Source organism: Eriocheir sinensis, chromosome 35, assembly GCF_024679095.1.
Source record: "Eriocheir sinensis breed Jianghai 21 chromosome 35, ASM2467909v1, whole genome shotgun sequence".
Classification (NCBI taxonomy): Eukaryota; Metazoa; Arthropoda; class Malacostraca; order Decapoda; family Varunidae; genus Eriocheir; species Eriocheir sinensis.
Window position 1 is genome coordinate 12,987,711 of NC_066543.1, and position 19,627 is coordinate 13,007,337.

The 19,627-nt window shown below is 45.5% G+C and overlaps 1 long non-coding RNA gene across 3 annotated transcripts in view; it reads right to left on the bottom strand.

The window, feature by feature from the left end:
* The window catches only part of LOC127007418 (uncharacterized), a 109,637-nt gene that overhangs the window by 60,328 nt on the left and 29,682 nt on the right, over positions 1–19,627 (bottom strand). The gene's annotated exons all lie outside the window — the stretch shown is intronic.

Here is a 19,627-nt window from a genome sequence, read left to right on the forward strand (position 1 = left end):
TAGAATAAGCAACAGGAACAGACAGTAACGAGAAGAGTGGGACAGGGAAAGGCTAATATACATGACGAAATAAAAACAAAAAACGATAAAATAAAAAGGAGAAAATTGCAGTGAAAGCTACGGAAGATAAAGAAAGGTAGAATAAGCAACAGGAACAGGCAGTAACGAGAAAAGTGGGACAGGGAAAGGAGGGAAAGTAAAAAAGCGGATATTTGCAATGAAGGGAAAGGAGAGGAGGAGGTGGAGGGTGGCGAGAGGCTGGGAGATGAAAGGAGTCGAGGGTACGGAGGAGCAAGTGGCCTTTTAAGGAGGAAAAAGATGAAAGGCAAGTACCGAGGACCTGTAAGATTATATAATGGACACCTAAAAGGGAAGAGAAAGTGACCGTAGAAGAAGATCAGTGGCTGTAGCTAAATGTGATACGAAGGCCTGGGAGAGGTGATGTTGAGGTGTGTGAAGAATATAATCAGGACAAAGTAAAGTAGAAAAAATAGATTAGAAGGGAAAAGAAGAAAAGCAGTGAGAAAAGAAGACTAGAAAAGCTGAGAGGAGAGAAGACGAGAAAGTTGGAAAAAGAGACGCAGAAGGGAAAACAGAAAAGCAGGAAAAATACAAAAGATGAGAAGAGAAACAACGAGAAAGTAGGAAAAAGAGACGGGAAGCAAAAACACGAGAAGAAAAGGAAAGCATAGAAAATAGAACAGGACGAGAGATGAGAAGGAAAGACGAGAAAGAAGAAGGAAAAAAAAGAAATAGCATAACATTATATATATTAACATAGAAGACTGAGTGAGGAGTGACAAAGGAGTGACGTGATAAGAAAAAAATATCATACGAAATGGTAGTGAGGGGTAAAAAGGAGGAAAGTTAAATGACAGGTGTAAGGAATGCAAAGGTAAGAAAGGTAAGGCTGGCAGGTCAAGGGAGGTAAAGGGATGACAAAGGGTGAAGGGAGAGACGCAAGATAGAGGGCAGACAGACGTAGAGAGGCAAAAAAAAAAGGTGAAGGAAAGGGAGTTGCAGGGGGGAACATGGGGGAGAAAGGAGCGATAGGAAGGAGAGTAATGGGGAAGGGGAAAGGGAAACGAGAAAGGGAGGAGAGAGAGGGGTTGGGAGTTAAGGGGTTGTTAATTAAGGGGAGGAGGAAGGGTAATTAGGAAGATGTTGGAGATAGTGAATAAGTGGGTAGGATAGTGATAAGTGTAAGGGAGGGAGTGATAGTGAGACAGTGAACAGTGAAAAAGGGGGAGGTAGTGAAGGGTGGTGGAGGAGGGGGTAGAGGGAGGGGGAGAGGAGGTAGGTAGGTATGGGTTATGTTATAGGTCGAAAAAGATGATGAATTGGTTGATATCTTCTCTCTCTCTCTCTCTCTCTCTCTCTCTCTCTCTTTCTCCCGTCATTAACCTGTCCTTGAGGCTACATTTCCCCCCCTCCTTCAAGCCCTCCCCCCTCCCAATCCCACTCCCCTTTCCTCTCCCCTCTCCCCCTGCAAGCCCTTACCCCTCCCCTCCTCTTCTCTATCTCCCCTCCCACATACAAGCCCAAATCCATCCCCCTCCCTTTCCCTTCCTTTCCCTTCCAAACCTATATCTCTCCCCCTCCCTTTCCCTTCTAAACCTATATCCCTCCCCATCCCTTTCCCTCCCTTTCCCTTCCAAACCTATATCCCTCCCCCTCCCTTTCCCTCCCTTTTCCTTCCAAACCTATATCTCTCCCCCTCCCTTTCCTTTCTAAACCTATATCCCTCCCCATCCCTTTCCCTCCCTTTCCCTTCCAAACCTATATCCCTCCCAATCCCTTTCCCTCCCAACCCCATATCCTTCACCCTCCCTTTCCTTTCCTTTCCCTTTCAACCCCATATACCTCCCCCACCCCCCCCATCTCTCCCTTTCCCTTCCAAACGCATGTTCCTACCCCTCCCTTTCCTTCCCTTTCCCTTTCAAATCTATATTCCTCCCTCCCCTCCCCTCCCCCCTTCCACCAGGTAACATTCCCCCACACCTGTCGGCCTTCCAACCTTCATGTATGAGAATAAAATCATGCTCGTTCCGTTCCTTCATCTTTATGGTATTAACCCAACACATAATTGATTCACACTAATTTACTTATGCACTCATTCATTATATTTGTTAATTTACCGAGTTATTTAATTACCACGTATATGACTCTCACTTTCTCTCTCTCTCTCCATCTCTCTCCACTTCAGTTCCTCTTCTGGTTCTCTCTCCCTCCTGTCTTTCTTCCACCGCCTCCTCTTCCTCCACCACCTCCACCTCCTCTTCCTCCTCCTCATCCACTATCCCATCCCATCCTCCTCCTTGCCTTCCTCTTCCTCATCTTCCTCCTGCACCTTCACCTCCACAACCACCTCCACTTCTACCACATCCTCCTCCTCCTCGTTCTCTACTCCTAGCATCATAACCCCACCACCACCTCCACCCTCTCCTCCTCCTCTTCCTCCTTCTCTACTGCCAGCATCATAACCCCCAACCACTACCACCATCACAAGCTCCTCCTCCTCCTTCTCCTCCTCCTCCTCCTCCTCCCTCTTGGCCTGTCATTTCCACCGCCACACAGGATAATTTGCCGCCTCGCCCCCTGCAGAGCCAAGCGCCGCTCACGATCTGCTTTTGTTTATTGCGCAATTACTGATTTTATCGCACCCCCCCTTCGCCCCCCTCAGTACCTCATCGCCCTCCCTGCCCCCCTTCCTCCCTCTTCCCCTCCCTTCCTCCCTTTCCCTCTTTCCCTCCCTCATTCCTTCTTCTCCTTCCCTTCTTCGCAATGCAGGAGAGCCGTGGAATTAGCTACAGAAGAAGGAAGAAGAGGAGGAGGAGGAGGAGGAGGAGGAGAAACAATGGGAGGAAGATAACGACGAGGAGGAAGTGGAGAGAAAGAGAAGAGAAGGAGGAGGTGGAGAAGGAGAAGAAGGAAGGAAGAAGTACTAGCGGAGGTTATGAGAAGAGATATGAGGTGAAAGGAAAAGAAAGGTGAGAGGGGGGCCGGCTCTGAAAAAGGTGAGGAGAGGGAGGAGGAGGAGGAGGAGGAGGAGGGAAGGAGAGGGCGATAAAAAGGTGAGAGGTCGGGGAGGAGAAAAAAGATATAGAAATGACGGGAAAGGTGAAAAAACGGTGCCAGGAAAGAAGAAATTATTAAGATTAAAACCCGGATGAAAATATTATATCGATCCTCTTTTTTTTTTTACAATGGATCGAAGCGAAATGAAAACCCACGAAGATGAAAATATTATAGTGATCCTCTTTTTTTTACAATGGATCTAGGTGTAGAGGTGTCGATTATAAAGTGCTCCTAATCTACTTCACTAAGAGCATAAGAAAAAAATAAATGGAAGTCTTACATATATAGGTTCGTTTCCCTTCCTCCCGTTCCTTCGTTTCGTTCTTCACTTTACATTCAGTCTCCCTTATATGGATTTTTTTTTTAAGTGTCAAAATCTACTTCACTGACTAAGGACATAATATAAAAAAAGATGAATATGGAAGTATCTTATTTTTAGGTTAGCTTCCCTTCCTTCCTTCGTTCCTTCGTTTTCTCCATTTTACATTCAGTCTCCCTTACATAGATCAATTATATATTTTCAACTTTGTAAACATTTCCACCTTTTCCCTAACGCTAAACACTTTCACTTATTTATCCCTTCTTCTTTTCATTCTTTCAAAACCACGTCTTTTACTTTTATTTCATTTACTCCTGTTATTTTTTTCTTCACGCCTTCCCCTTCCGCTTCCTCCTTTTTTCTTTCTCATTCTTCTCTTCTTTCTTCCCTCCCTTCCCCTTCCGGTTCCTCCTTTCTTTCTTTCCCACTTTTCTTCATTTCGTCTATCGTTTTTTTCCTTTTCTTCAGTCACTTTTTCACGATGTTTATTTTTGTTGCTGTTCTAATTACATATTTTTACGCACCCATGACAGACGACCAACAAAGGCAGGTAGACGGTCAATAATGGAGGGTTTTAATTAGGACACGTACGTACGATGCCATATTTCATTTCTTCACACACACACACACACACACACACACACACACACACACACACACACACACACACACACACACACACACACACACAAACACACACACACACAGAGACGTGGTTATGCCCAATAAATTCACACTGTGCATTCTCTTTCATCCACACCGAGAGAGAGAGAGAGAGAGAGAGAGAGAGAGAGAGAGAGAGAGAGAATGGAGAATAAAAAGGGGAGATAGAAGATAAGTCGCGGGTAAATGAGACAGATTACGTCAGGGGATGCGAACAAATTAATCTTCGTGGAATGAAAGCGAAAAAGAGTGAAAGGGAGAAAAAAAAAAGAATAATTAATTACAATGTGAAAATATGTGGGTGGGTAGGGAAGCGTGTCTCTCTCTCTCTCTCTCTCTCTCTCTCTCTCTCTCTCTCTCTCTCTCCGTGCCTCGCTATCTATCTGCCAGGGCTGGGCTGGTCCCGTGTTCGGGGGGGGGGGGTTTAAGGTCCAGCGGGGAAGTATCTCATCTCGCGCTCCCGCACTGTCTCTCTCTCTGCATCCATCTATTTTTTTTATCTCTTACAACTGCATGGCAACAACAACAACAATAATAACAATAATAATAATAATAATAATAATAATAATAATAATAATAATAATAATAATAATAATAATAATAATAATAATAATAATAATAATAATAATAATAACAATCTCGACACAATCTTCCAAACACCTATCCCCTATTCTTCGACAACACTCAGCTATTACCATCTTCAACACTAAACATCCTCGGTCTATACTTTACTCAAAATCTCAACTGGAAACTTCACATCTATCTCGCTAAATCAGCTTCCTTGAGGTTGGGCGTTCTGTATCGTCTCCGCCAGTTCTTCTCCCCCGCGCAGTTGCTATCCATATACAGGGGCCTTGTCCGCCCTCGTATGGAGTATGCATCTCACGTGTGGGGGGGCTCCACTCACACAGCTCTTCTTGACAGAGTGGAGTCTAAGGCTCTTCGTCTCATCAGCTCTCCTCCTCCTACTGATAGTCTTCTACCTCTTAAATTCCGTCGCGATGTTGCCTCTCTTTCTATCTTCTATCGATATTTCCACGCTGACTGCTCTTCTGAACTTGCTAACTGCATGCCTCCCCCCCTCCCGCGGCCCCGCTGCACACGACTTTCTACTCATGCTCATTCCAATACTGTCCAAACCCCTTATGCAAGAGTTAACCAGCATCTTCACTCTTTCATCCCTCATGGAACAATCTTCCTTCATCTGTATTTCCTCCTGCCTACGACTTGAACTCTTTCAAGAGAAGGGTATCAGGACACCTCTCCTCCCGAAATTGACCTCTCTTTCGGCCACCTCTTTTGATTCTTTTTTAGGAGCAGCGGGTAGCGGGCTTTTTTTATTATTGTTTCTTTTTTTGTGCCCTTGACCTGCCTCCTTTGTTGTAAAAAATAAAAAAATAATAAATAATAATAGCAACAACAACATTATTAGACAAGTACATAGCTCAGATACAATTATTGTTAACACATCTCTATTCAGGGTAATGCTTAACGTTAGTAGCGTCATTGTAGTCATAGTGGATAATAATAATGATAATAATAATTGCGTTTGGAATGCAATGATAAAAAAAAAGAATCATTTATTTATAGAAGCAACCAGTCGAAGCAGATCTTGATTAATATCCGTGTGTGTGGTTATGTATTCTCTCTCTCTCTCTCTCTCTCTCTCTCTCTCTCTCTCTCTCTCTCTCTCTCTCTCTCTCTCTCTCTCTCTCTCTCTCTCTCTCTCTCTCTCTCTCTCTCTCTCTCTCGCTGTTTGCTTGTTTGTGCCTGCGTGTTTGATTGATTGACTGACCGTTTGTGATTGGCTAATTGATTGATTGATGGACCTTGTGTGTGTGTGTGTGTGTGTGTGTGTGTGTGTGGTTCATGAGGCAGTACATCCGTCAAACTATAGTGTTCCGCGTTTTGGCAACAGTGTTTATGTAAGGTCAGGTTAGGTCAAGGAAGGTCAACGGAAGACAGACATTGACCTTTAAGACAATGCTACACATCATCCTTTTCTCCCTTTCCTCCTTCCTTCCTTTCTCTCTTCCTCCTACTTTACTCTTGTCCCTCCCTTCTTCCTTTCCCATCTCTGGCCCTCCCCTTCCTTCCTGCTTTCTCTCTTCGTCCTTTTCTACTCTCCCTCTCTACTTCTTCCGTTTCCTCTCTGCGTCTCTCCTGCCTTCCTCCTTTTCTCTTCGTCCTATCCTACTCCTTCCTTCCCCCTTTCCCTCCCTTCTTCCATTCCTTCTCTGCCTCTCTCCTTCTTACCTTCGTTCTTCGTCCTATCCTATTCATTTCTTATCCCTTTACCTCCCTTCTTCCTTTTCCTCTCCGCCTCTCTTCCTCTTTTCCTCCCACCTTCCTTTCTTCTCTTCCTCCTCCCACTTTCCATTCTTCCCTTCCTCTCCTCAACGGCACCCAAGTCTCCCTTCCGCCTCCCCAATTAACACCATCCATCAGCCCCGACTTGTGTTTCCTTGTCCCAATCCATCACAACTGTTTGAGTGGCCCTTTGTTCCTTTACCTTCCCCTCCTCTTCCTTTCGTCTTTTCAATCTCCACTTTCCTCACGCAACCTACCTTCGTCTTCCTTTTCCTTTCGTCTTTTCCTTTTCCCTCTTCCTCTCTTTTCCTGTTTTTCATTTCCTCTTCCTTTCGTCTTTTCCTTTACCCTCTTCCTCTCTTTTCCTGTCTTTCCTTTCCTTTTCCTTTCGTCTTTTCCTTTACCCCCTTCCTCTCTTTTCCTGTCTCTCCTTTCCTCTTCCTTTCGTCTTTTCCTTTACCCTCTTCCTCTCTTTTCCTGTTTTTCATTTCCTCTTCCTTTCGTCTTTCCCTTTACCCCCTTCTTCTCTTTTCCTGTCTTTTCTTTCCTCTTCCTTTCGTCTTTTCCTTTGCCACTTTTCTCTCTCCCTATCTTCCTTCCTTCCATCCTGCCCTTTCCTTCTCTTTTGTTTTCGTTTTGTTTTCCTTTGCCATCTTCCTCCCTTTCCCCATCTTCCATTCTTCTTTCTTTCGTTTTTTTCCCTTACCATCTTCTCTTTCTCTCCATATCATTCCTTCCTCTTCCTTTCGTCTTTCCCCTTCCCATCTTCCCCTCTCTCTCTCTCTCTCCCTATCTTTCCTTCCTTTCCCTTCATTCTTTTCCTTCGCTCCTTTCCCTTTCATCCCGCTTATTATGCCTACCTTTACCTTTCCCTTCATTGCATCACCTTTACGTTCACCTTTCTATCCCTTCCGTCACCTCTGTTGCATAATTCCTCCCTGCCTTCTTCCCTGTATCATCCCTTCCTTCTTACAGGGGGGTTTCGTGGTGCAGTGGTTAGCACACTCGGCTCACAATCGAGAGAGCCCGGGTCCGATTCCAGGGCGGAGTGGAAAAATTTGGGCGGCTTTTCCGATACCCTACGCCCCTGTCCACCCAGCAGAGAATGGGTACCAGGTATTAATCGGGGGTTGTGTCCCGTCTCCTGGGGTCTGTTCCCTTCTCCTATAATTCTTTCCCCTCCTGTCTCTCTCCGGCATATGACCACAGATGCTGCGCCGACTAAACGAAACTTTCCAACTTTTCCTTCCTACAGCACTCCCATAATCATCAACATCATATTACCTCCTTCCCCTTTCATTCTTGCGCACCCATATAGCGAGGGCCCCAAACTTTAACCTTCCAAACTTAACCTTGCATTCCCAAACCACAGCTTCAACGATGCTATGGAACGCTACTTCAATCTATTACATATCCAATCTTTCACATTACCGTTGCCAGATTATCGTACTCAAGAACCGTTGCGAGATTATCGTACTCAGAGCGTAGTATTTACCGGTTTCTGACGCCTAACTATTGCCAGGAAACATCAGGAATCAACTATTTTAACGATAACTATGAATGAATCTCCTTATTTGGGCCCAGGAGACAGTTTTGGGGTGAGAAATCGGTAAATACGACTGAGTACCACCGTTGCCAGATTATCGTACTCAGAGCCGCGTATTTAACGGTTTCTGGCCCATAACTGTTGCCAAGAAATACCAATAATTAACCATTTAAACGATAACCATATATGAAGGCGGTTATTTGGGTGATGAAAGCAGTTTTTGGGTCGGAAATCGGCAAACATAAGAGGCAGAGTACGACAATCTGGCAACGTTGCTGAGTACGACAATCTGGCAAAGTTGCACATCATCCATATCTTCAGCATCACTTCCTTCCCTTGCATCCTTCTATTATCATCATTCTATCATTCCTCTCTATACATTTATTTTTTTTACAGTAAAGGAAGCAGATCAAAGGCAAAACAAAAAAATAATGAGAAAAAATGTCTGCTAATCACTGCCCCTATACAAAAGAGTTTAGAAGAGTGGCCAAAATAGAGATTAGTTTCAGGAGCAGTGTTTTTTGATACTCTTTTTATTTATCTACATTCCTACAATATCTCCTTTATCTATCTACTTACCTACGCACATCCCTTCCATTCCCTTCCCTCAGCCTCTCCCTTCCCTCCACCTCTTCCTCACTTCCACCTCTCCCTTCCCTCAACCTCTCCCTTCCCTCCACCTCTCCCTTCTCTCAACCTCTCCCTTCCCTCCACCTCTCCCTTCCCTCCACCTCTAACTTCCCTCAACCTCTCCCTTCCCACAACTTCTCCTTTCCCTCCACCTCTCCCTTCCCTCCACCTCTCCCTCACCTCCACCTCTCCCTCACCTCCACCTCTCCCTTCCCTCCACCTCTCCCTCACCTCCACCACTCATTCCAGGACTACATAGGTACGACACACAAAGGGGAAAAGTAAAAAAAATAACATACTCCTTTCATCGCCCTTCGCCATTACGCAGTTCAGAGTGTAAAGAATCACAAACGCTCTTCTCTCTCTCTCTCTCTCTCTCTCTCTCTCTCTCTCTCTCTCTCTCTCTCTCTCTCTCTCTCTCTCTCAGCATTATCTCGCTGCCACTGTTTTGAACTTCAGAGAGAGAGATGAGAGGCCTGTTAGAGAGAGAGAGAGAGAGAGAGAGTTTCAACAGACAAGTCTTGAATAATATATCCATCAACACACACACACACACACACACACACACACACACACACACACACACACACACACATGGCAACACAGAACACTTTTATCCTTCTTTTATATAACATCATCTTCATACAAAACAAAAAGAAATGAAAGAAAAAAACAATACAGATCCGCCCCTTCACCCCCCCAAAAAATGCATGAAAAAATAAACTAAATAAAAAACACAATAATTAAAAAAAGAAAGATGTCGCTGTGTAATTTTAGTGGGTTTTTTTCCGCGGCTTATACTCTGATCCTTAAAGATAACCGAGTTTTTGCATTTACAACTAAGCGGTGGGGGAGCAAAGGTCTTTTCAAATGCCGCAACGGGACGGACGCTTGGGCTGAAGAGCGGCTTTGCGGAGGGCGAGAGAGAATAGGGAAGAAGAAGGAAGAGGAGGGAAAGAGGGAGAGGAAAGCATAAGTAGTGAAGGCCGATGCAATGATGAGACCAGAAGCAGGGAAGGAAAGGGGTTGTGTAAGAGGTAGTTAAGAGAGAGGAAAAGAGAGAAAGGGAAAGAGAGTGAGGGAATGAGAGGGAAGAAGAGGGAGAGAGGGAAGAATAGGTAGCGAAAGCCGATGCAATGATGAGAGTAGAAGCAGTAAAGGAAAGGGGTTGCGTAAGAGGTAGTTAAGAGAGAGGGAAAGAGAGAAATGGAAAGAGAGTGAGGGAATGAGAGGGAAGAAGAGGGAAAGAGGGAGAGGGAAGAGTAGGTAGCGAAGGGCCAATGCATCGATGAGAGATAGGGAAGAGAAGGAATGAGGTTGTTAGTGGAAGTAAAAGAAAGCGAAGGAACAGAAAGGGGTGGGAGGAAAAAGAGGGGAGTGGGAAACAGAAGAGGAGGAGAAGGAAAAAATGAGAAGGGGATAAAAGATAGTGTAGGGATGGGAAGAGAAGAGGATGGGTCAAAAGGGTGAAAAATCGGTGAGAGAAAGGCGGAAACACACCCACCCACCCACACACACACACACACACACACACACACACACACACACACACACACACACACACACAAGGACTTAGAAGACGAAAGATAAAGAAAGGAAAAAGCAGGGAGAATGAAGCCGCAAACCACAAAGAACACGCCCGGATGAGTTTGTCCTTAGCAGTAGGAATAGAGAAGAAAACGAGGAGAGGGCAAAAAAAAATGAAGGTTTATCCCCCGCGCCCACATTACCACATTTTAAAGGTTTGGATATCCTTAATTCCACCGCCGGGAGGATATAAAAGGACTAATTTTACGGCTGGCAGATGATGTATAAGCTTGTTTTCCCGGCACAAAGCAAGAGCGAGCAAGCGAGCGAGAGAGAGAGAGAGAGAGAGGATAAAGAAATCAAAACAAAACAAACGATAACAGGAGAGAGAGAGAGAGTAGTTTTGTGATTAAATATTATCACTTTTTGCGGTGACAAACACGAGAAGTGAGCAGCAGTGAGAGAATACAGACTGACTTTTATTATATACTACCGTAGATGTTTACTAACTTTTTTATGTCTTTATTTTATATATGTGTATAAGCCGTGTATTTTTAGTTTCGCATATCTTTCGAGACTCCATGGATGTCCCACATTTTCCTCGTTATTTTTTTTCTTTTTTAACCGTTGTCTAGTTTCGTAACCTCCCCCTTAACCTTATTCTTCTTTCCCGTTTGCACTTTTCGTTCCTAAATTGTTTCATTAACTGATGTATAAAAAAGACCCAGAACTATTAGAGGTGTTGTCAAAGAGAGACAAATTATCCACGGAGGGGCAAGTAGCACATTCTGACGAGGCTGACTCTACACTTTTGCGCAGCGGTAAACGCGTGCCTAAATCAGACCCCGAAATCATGCCGAATGAGAACAAAACTGATGCTGCTCCTACAGCGGTAACGATTAATTAATCATGATGACACAAAACCCCTCGCTTCACAGGGGAGGAGGGCGGCATTGGTGTTCATACCTTCCTTTGTAACGTAGATGACGTCTTCACAAAACGTCGCTTAACGACAGATGAGGAAACAATTAACGAACTGAGGGACCTTGAGGATCCCAGTGATTGCGTTGCACGGTCCATCATAATGAGTGATTATTTTAAGAGAACAAAATCTTTCAAATCTCTCCCCCAACAGATCATCTCTGTGTTCGCGGCACGGTCTAAGCAAGGCCCAGTTTCTGTCCTTTTCAAGACGGCAGAGGATCTTCGGAAAGGCTGGGGGAAAATTCCCGTGCATAACAATATGAAAAATACCGCATCCTTAAAAAGCAAAAATTAGTGTTTATCCCTGAGTTATATATATATAGATATATATATATATATATATATATATATATATATATATATATATATATATATATATATATATATATATATATATATATATATATATATATATATATATATATATATATATATATATATATATATATATATATATATATATATATATATATATATATATATATATATATATATATAATATATATAAACTAAAAAATTCCTGCCTACTGAGTATTCATTCTTCCAGCAGGCAGTATTTTCTTGGAGAGAGAGAGAGAGAGAGAGAGAGACGAACAGACGGAGACAGACAGGTTTTTAATTACATCTTTAATATCCACCTAAATATTACCAAACACTCGTATATCATCAGCATCATCATGACCAATAGCACCTGAGTGAGCACTGAACATAAACTATTGAACGGGAGTCGAACGTGAACCTCCACTTCCCATCTAACTACCACTCAGACACAATCACCGCCCTCAAAGCTGCCATCAACCACATTACCTTCCGTTTTCTTTCATCCGTGCAATAAATCCAGCGGCGAGAGTAACAAAATAGTCATAGTTAAAAGGGAGCACAAAATAAAAATAAAACAGGAAAATGGAAAAGTCAGATTGCACACACACACACACACACACACACACACACACACACACACACACACACACACACACTCGGGGCGCAGTGAATCTAAAACTGACATTCATTTTCTGTGCTAACCAACCGTTTAAAAGTTATATATAAATCATCTTCCAACAAAAATGATGAACGCGACATCAAACGGCAAATCCAAATTCATTCTCTCTCTCTCTCTCTCTCTCTCTCTCTCTCTCTCTCTCTCTCTCTCTCTCTCTCTCTCTCTCTCTCTCTCTCTCTCTCTCTCTCTCTTGATATAATAGAAGTATGGGAGCGGGAGGCAAAACACATAATGAATCTTTTGTTTTCTTCTTTTCCGGCAACTTATAACTCCCTTTTATCCCTTTATCTTCCCATCATCAATTAAACAAACAACTCCCGTCGCCCATCAACCCCTCCTTCTTCTCTTCTTCCTTCTCCTCTAACTTTTCATCATCAATTTCTTACTCATCTCTCCCTTCCTTCCTTCCTTCCCACCATCCAGTACCCCACCCTCCTCCTATACAGTCTCTTTATTTGAACATGCCCCTTCATCATTCCCTCCCTATCATTCATTTACTGCCCCTTCTGTCTCCTCCCCACTCACCCCTTCTTTATTTACCTTTTCATCAGCAACCCTACGAAACCAAACCCTTCCTGTGTATACGCTTACCATACACCCACTGCTCTTTTACCCTTATTAAATGGTCCATCATTCTTGTGTTCACTCGTATATGTTTCTCCTTTCACTATTTATCTCGGCAGTAGCATATCTTTCTCCTATTGCAAGGCTCGCTCTTCCCCTAACCCGTTCATGTCTTCTCTTGCCTCTATCCTTCAACCCTATCGTCAGTTTTATCATTTAATTCTTTATTCATTACTGTTTCGCCTATTCCATTATCATTGCATACTCCTACACCCTTCTACAGTCGCTCATACACCCCTTTTTACTTCCTTATATAAAAGATTTAATTCCCCTCAACCACCGCTGAACACAATCTCGACTTACTTCCTCTCTGTTTCTGTTTTCCTCACCTCTTCTTCATACTTCTTCAAAACTGTTCACATTTCTGTCTCAAAAAGCTCGACTCGTCCGCCTCCAAGCTCTCAACAACACAGATTTCTCCACTGCAGACTCTCTCTCTCTCTCTCTCTCTCTCTCTCTCTCTCTCTCTCTCTCTCCCAACGCACTGCACTACCTCGGTCACGTACAAGACGCCATTTCACCTCCTCCCTGTAAGTGCAGCATTTCGGGTCCATTATGAGCCGAAAGAAGTCGACAAAGGCAGACAAATGAGGCCAAATAGAATCTTACTCTCTCGTTCTGGCGTCCTGGGGCGATCTGGCGGACGGGAAAGGGGGGAAGGGGGCGTCTTGGGGGGCTTATGTGGTGTGATGGAGGGGCGAGAGAGGGAGGAAAGGGTGGTGGAGGGAGACTGGGAAAGAGTGCGGAGGTGGAGATTATGTGGTGTGAGGCTATGGAAGGGAAATGGAGGTGGAGGCGAGGAGAGCATGGACGATTATTGCTGTAAATGGACAGTCCGAGTTCAAATCTCTCTCTCTCTCTCTCTCTCTCTCTCTCTCTCTCTCTCTCTCTCTCTCTCTCTCTCTCTCTCTCTCTCTCTCTCTCTCTCTCTCTCAAGCACCCTCCATTACCTCTCGGCCTCAAGAGCGTCTTAGTGGGGCTGCGTCAAGCTGCTCTCACTCATTGTTCACCAGTCTTCTCCATTAGCATAGGGACGGCCAGCGTCGACCCATCACTGCAGTAACGCCCACGAAGCTCCCACGTCCACCCGCCCGCCCGCCATTCCTCCCGCCCCTACCCAAGCTAGTCTGTCGCTGCTAAACCTCGCCAGACTCCTCCCAACACACCTACACCAGTACTTCTCCTTCCCGGTACATTGTTATCCTGCTATATCGCATCGTTCTATCGTTGTCTCGCTCTCCTTGTACCTTGCCCGCCCGCCGAATCCTCGTCTATCGCTGCTAAACCTCTTCAGACTCCTCCCAACACACCTACACCAGTACTTCTCCTTCCCGGTACATTGTTATCCTGCAATATCGCGTCGTTCTATCGTTGTCTCGCTCTCCTAGTACCTTGCCCGCCCACCGAATCCTCGTCTGTCGCTGCAAAACCTCCCCAGACCTCTCCCAACACACATCTCCCGGTACTTCACCTTTCCGGTACCTTATCCTGCTATACCGTATATATCGTTCTCCCGGTATCTCGCTCTCCTGTGGTCCGACAAATAATTATGAAGTCAGTGGGTGGGGACCGAACCTTTTCACAGCGCTGTTTCATCACCCCAAATACATCACTCTCTCCCTCATATGTCATCTATGTATTATTTGCCCTATTTGCTTCGTGCCATCTGGGGGGGCCTGATGGTCGGCCTGAAGGCTTTCCAGGTGGGGTGATGTGGTCGGCCCGTCGGCCCAGCGCAGCGAGTGTTTATAGTGGCGCCATCTTACGTTGGCTGTTTGACTGCCTTTCCCTCGTTTCTGCCTTCTGACGGACGGCCTCTTCTAGGGGTTGTGATCTTCAGGACAAGCATGGTAGTTTTTGGGGGTTCTCGGTACTCGGCGAAAAATGAAAAAATCCGAGGTGGTAGATTCGAACCCGCGTCGTCCATCACGCGGCAAATGTGGGTCCAGTACGCTACCACCTACGCCACCACCTACCCAAGTTGCGTATCAAATTTTTTGCTTAATCTAGCTAACGACTGCTTCTAATATACCGAAAAAATGGCATGTGGAGTGCATAGGATACTTCATTTGCTTCACATTTTTTACCGTTTACCGTTGGTGAGGTTTTAGGCCCCGGTTCGCCGCCGTAGCAGCGCTCCACAGGGCCGTTAACATTATAACAGTAATATTAGCACCGAAAGTGCTCTCTCACACCCAGACCTGCTTATAGGAGTGTCATTTAAGGAGTGATTGTGTGAGGGGTCATTCCTACTTACACTCAGAATACTACACTTCCCGACATCGAATTCCATCTGCTACTTCCCCGCCCAATCATATAGTCTGTCAGGCTCATCCTGGAGAACGCTAGCGTTCCGGTCTGATTGGATTACTCTACCGATCTTGGTATCATCTGCGAACTTAATGACATCTTTACTAATTCCTGTGTCCAAATCATTTATGTAAATTATAAAAAGCAGTGGACCCAGCACCGACCCCTCGGGGACTCCACTCGTAACACTGCCCCATTGATTTTTTTTACCATTGATTTGCACTCTCTGCTTCCTACCACTAAGCCACGCCCTAATCCAGTTCAAAACTTTCTCATCTATGCCATGAGCCTGTAATTTTAGTAATAGACGGTGATGAGGGACTTTGTCGAACGCTTTACTGAAATCTAGATACAGTATGTCATAGTTTTCATCTCTGTCAACCGCCTCGATTACTTTAGTGTAGAAGGACAACGGGCTAGTAAGGCAAGGCCTACCCTTCGTGAACCCATGTTGTGAGTCATGAATTGAATTATGCTTCTCTAGATGGTCCCGAATGCTTCCGACTATAATTGACTCCAACATCTTACCTACAACTGATGTCAAGCTAACTGGGCGATAATTTGAGGTGGCTGACTTCTCACTTTTTGAAAATCGGCGTCACATTAGCTACTTTCCATTTTTGGGCACATACCCAGAATTTACCGACATCTTAAAGATATCGGTAAGTGGGCCACTGAGGACCACCTTGCATTCTTTCAGAACCCGTGGGAAGATTTCGTCTGGGCCCGGCGATTTGTTTTTCTTCAACCTACCAATCTCATCCTGGACTACCTGCCTAGTGATAATCACATTCCATTACCTCGCTCTCCTGCACATTCACCCGCTTCTCGCAGTACCTCATGATGTCGCCTCCAGCATTCACCTACATGATTCCCATCCAAGCATTTCCATTCATCAGTGTACCGCCTGCCCTTTCGCCCGCTTGCCTGCTTGCCTTCCCTCCCCTCCCACCCAAGACACACCTACCCATTGCGCCCATTACCTCGCTTTCCTGCACATTCACCCTCTCCTCGCAGTACCTCGCTCGGCCGGTATACTCTCTCCCGTGCCAATTACCAGCCGAACTTTCGAGCGTACTAATAAGGTGGCGCCACTGACAGACAATAAGGAGACGAGCAAATGAGAAATTACATAAGTTCACGGTATTTTGCAGCGAGTTCGTGCCAGTCAGCCAGTCACTCCGTCAGTCAGTCAGTAGCCATGAGTCCAAAATTCAGCCAGCTACGGAAACAGTCATACAGCTCGTCCACTAGCCACGCGGCCGAATATCTAACCAGTCAAGTGGACGGCTAGCCAGTGAGCCAGTTAATAAACCTGTCAGTTACCTCGCCTGCTCCGGCCGCCCACGCCTCCCCGCTCCCCCTCGCTGCCTATACCGACCGGCCAAGCGACGGCGACTAGTAGCACTATTTGGACCCAAACAAAGATCTTTCCCCGTGTTGTAGGTGCACACAGACGAGTTTGCACACGTGTAGCCCGGCAGGTACACACCCACACACACACACACACACACACTAGATAGTTACGTTTATAACATTCCGCCGTTCAAGTTTCTCTGATCCACTGCCTGCAGCATCGAGAGAGAGAGAGAGAGAGAGAGAGGCCAACACTGCACAGAGGAAGAAAAGATGGAGCAAAGAGAGTACATAAAACTTTTACGGAAAAATGTCTCTGCAGCCTCTTGCTTTCTCCTTCGCCAAACATACGGCTTTCACGACTTTTTTTATTTATTTAACTTTCCTTGTATCTAGCTCAAGTGCAGACCTCCTACCTGCACACACACACACACACACACACACACACACACACGTACAAACATTCGCCAGCTCTTTGTTATTATTAAATTTATAACAGCCGTTCGAAGCATTAATTCTACACAGATGGGAAGCTTGCTGAGTGTATCGGGAGAATGATGCTGAAGATTGAGCTGCCAGGCGAGAGGAAAAGACGAAAGGCCAAAGGGAAGCTGTATGTGTGTGGTAAGAAGGAGCATGCAGACAGTGAGCGACAGGAGGATGCTGTGGCCGGAGGGGAGATGGAAATGGATGATGAACTGTGACGACCTCTAACGGGAACAGCCAAAAGTTAAAGGAGGAAGTTTTACGGTTCACCCAATAGTTAGATTACTTCACCTTTAAATTGCATAAGAAGTATACCCGTTTTCTATTAGCTTACGCACATTTAATTTCCAGAGTTAAATATTTAAACATGAAAGAAGACATGCGTAGTTCTCTCCTTTTTTGCAAACCCTGATCGCACATGGAAGCCTACTACGATCTACTTCTTACCTACAAAGCACGTCAGACAGGCTATCACATTACATACATGACTAGCGATTAGACAGCACGAAGACGAAATATCGAACATTACCTGGGCTAAGTTAGTTAAGTTTATGGATATGAATTCCCAGTAAATTGCTAGGATATAAATTTATGAGGATTAAAGCACCCATCATTTCCCACCAAACACCACCAACACCACCACTAATAGGCTATCATCCCCACCCATCCCTCAGGACCTCAACAAGCAATACAACCACCACCACCACTAATAGGCTATCACCCCCACCCACCCCCCAGGACCTCTACAAGCAATACAACCACCACCACCACTAGGACCTCTACAAGCAATACAACCACCACCACCACTAATAGGCTATCACCCCCACCCACCCCCCAGGACCTCTACAAGCAATACAACCACCACCACCACTAATAGGCTATCACCCCCACCCACCCCCCAGGACCTCTACAAGCAATACAACCACCACCACCACTAATAGGCTATCACCCCCACCCACCCCCCAAGACCTCCACAAGCAATACAACCACCACCACCACACCCACCCCCAAGACCTCCACAAGCAACACAACCACCACCACCACTAATAGGCTATCACCCCACCACCACCACTATAATAGCTTTTATTAATAGGCTATCACTCCCACCCACCCCCCAGGACCTCTGCAAGCAATACAACCACCACCACCACCACCACTGCTAATACCACCAACCCCCTCAAGAACTCAACCACCACTACCAGTCTACCACCGCCGTCACCACTACCACAACCATCATTATAACTCGGCCATCAACCCACCCCCCATAATGACCACAACCCCCGTCACCACCACCAACACTATAGACCATTACCACCCCTAACGACCACTACCCCCAATACTACCATCACAGCCACCACCAATAGGCTATCCATACCCCCCTAACGACCACTCCCACAATTACCACCACCATCACCACCACCTCGGCATAGCATCATAGCGGCACAGTTGGACGCGGCGCCACACAAGAGCCTCGCCGCGCCTCGCAATATTGCACAAGTTTAATGGGCTCACATTAGCGGCGGTAATTAATCAGGGGGAAGGAGCAGCCAGGTGAGCGGCGGCGACAATTACGTGGCTGTGTTATGAGCAGGTGTGGAAGGTCCGTGTGTGTGTGTGTGTGTGTGTGTGTGTGAGAGAGAGAGAGAGAGAGAGAGAGAGAGCATGTAACGATGGGCATACTACGTGGTTGAACCCGCTGAACTATCAACTGACACTTCAACATCGATAAGCAACAGGTAACTTATCAATAAACAATCAATAAGTAACACATACACACACACACACATACACACGCGCGCGCAGTGGGCAGGCAAGCAGGGATAATGAAGACGTGGCAGCAGAGCGGGGAGGGGCAGCGGCGGGCGGGTGGTCAGCCTGGGAGGACGCCGGGACGAGCTCGTTCAGCACTCAACCCACTGCATGTACTGACCCGCCCTCCTCCCTCCACCCTTCCCCACCCTCCCTCAAGCTTCATCCCTCTCCCTCAAGGCTAAGTAAGATTCAATACTGAGTTAACATAAACGCTGGGCACTAGAAACCATAAGAATAACGTGATGACTGGACATTGACGAATAAGAAAAAAAAATACTTGTCACAACACTGCTTCGACCCTTATACCTCCACCCTCACCCACCTTCCTCCCTCAAGCCTAAGTCAGATTCAATACGGAGTTAATATATAAACCCTGGACAATACAAAAACTATGAATAATTTAAAACAAGCGTAAATTAGCTGATATTAACCTTACGAAGCTTCACTTGATAACTCACACGCACCTCACCACCTTTCCTCCTCCCTCTCCCTCCCTGAAGCCTATGTCAGATTCAATACTGAGTTAATATATAAACCCTGCACAAAACAAAAACTCTATGAATAATGAAATGAACGGGCGTAGTCTAGAGGAGATGAAATAAATCTTCACTTCGATTCCGGCATCTCTTCACCTTCCCTCCAACTTCCTCCCTTCTTCCTTCTCCCTTAAGGCCAATTCAAATCCAATACTGAGTTAATATATAAACGCTAGACAGAAAAAAGGATAAGGTAATAAACAAGCACAAAAAAAAAATGAATCTTACCATGCTTCACTCGGTTCTTCACGCAGCTTCGACTCCTACACTACCACCCTTCCTTCCTCCACCCCCTCCCTCACCCTCCAGCCCAAGTCAAATTCAATAGAGTTAATATATGAACGTTACAAATACTATGCTAAACGGGCGCAGGAGCTGAAATGAATCTTATGCATGTTTCACTCGGTACCTCGCGCTGCTTCGAATCCTACACACCACACCACACC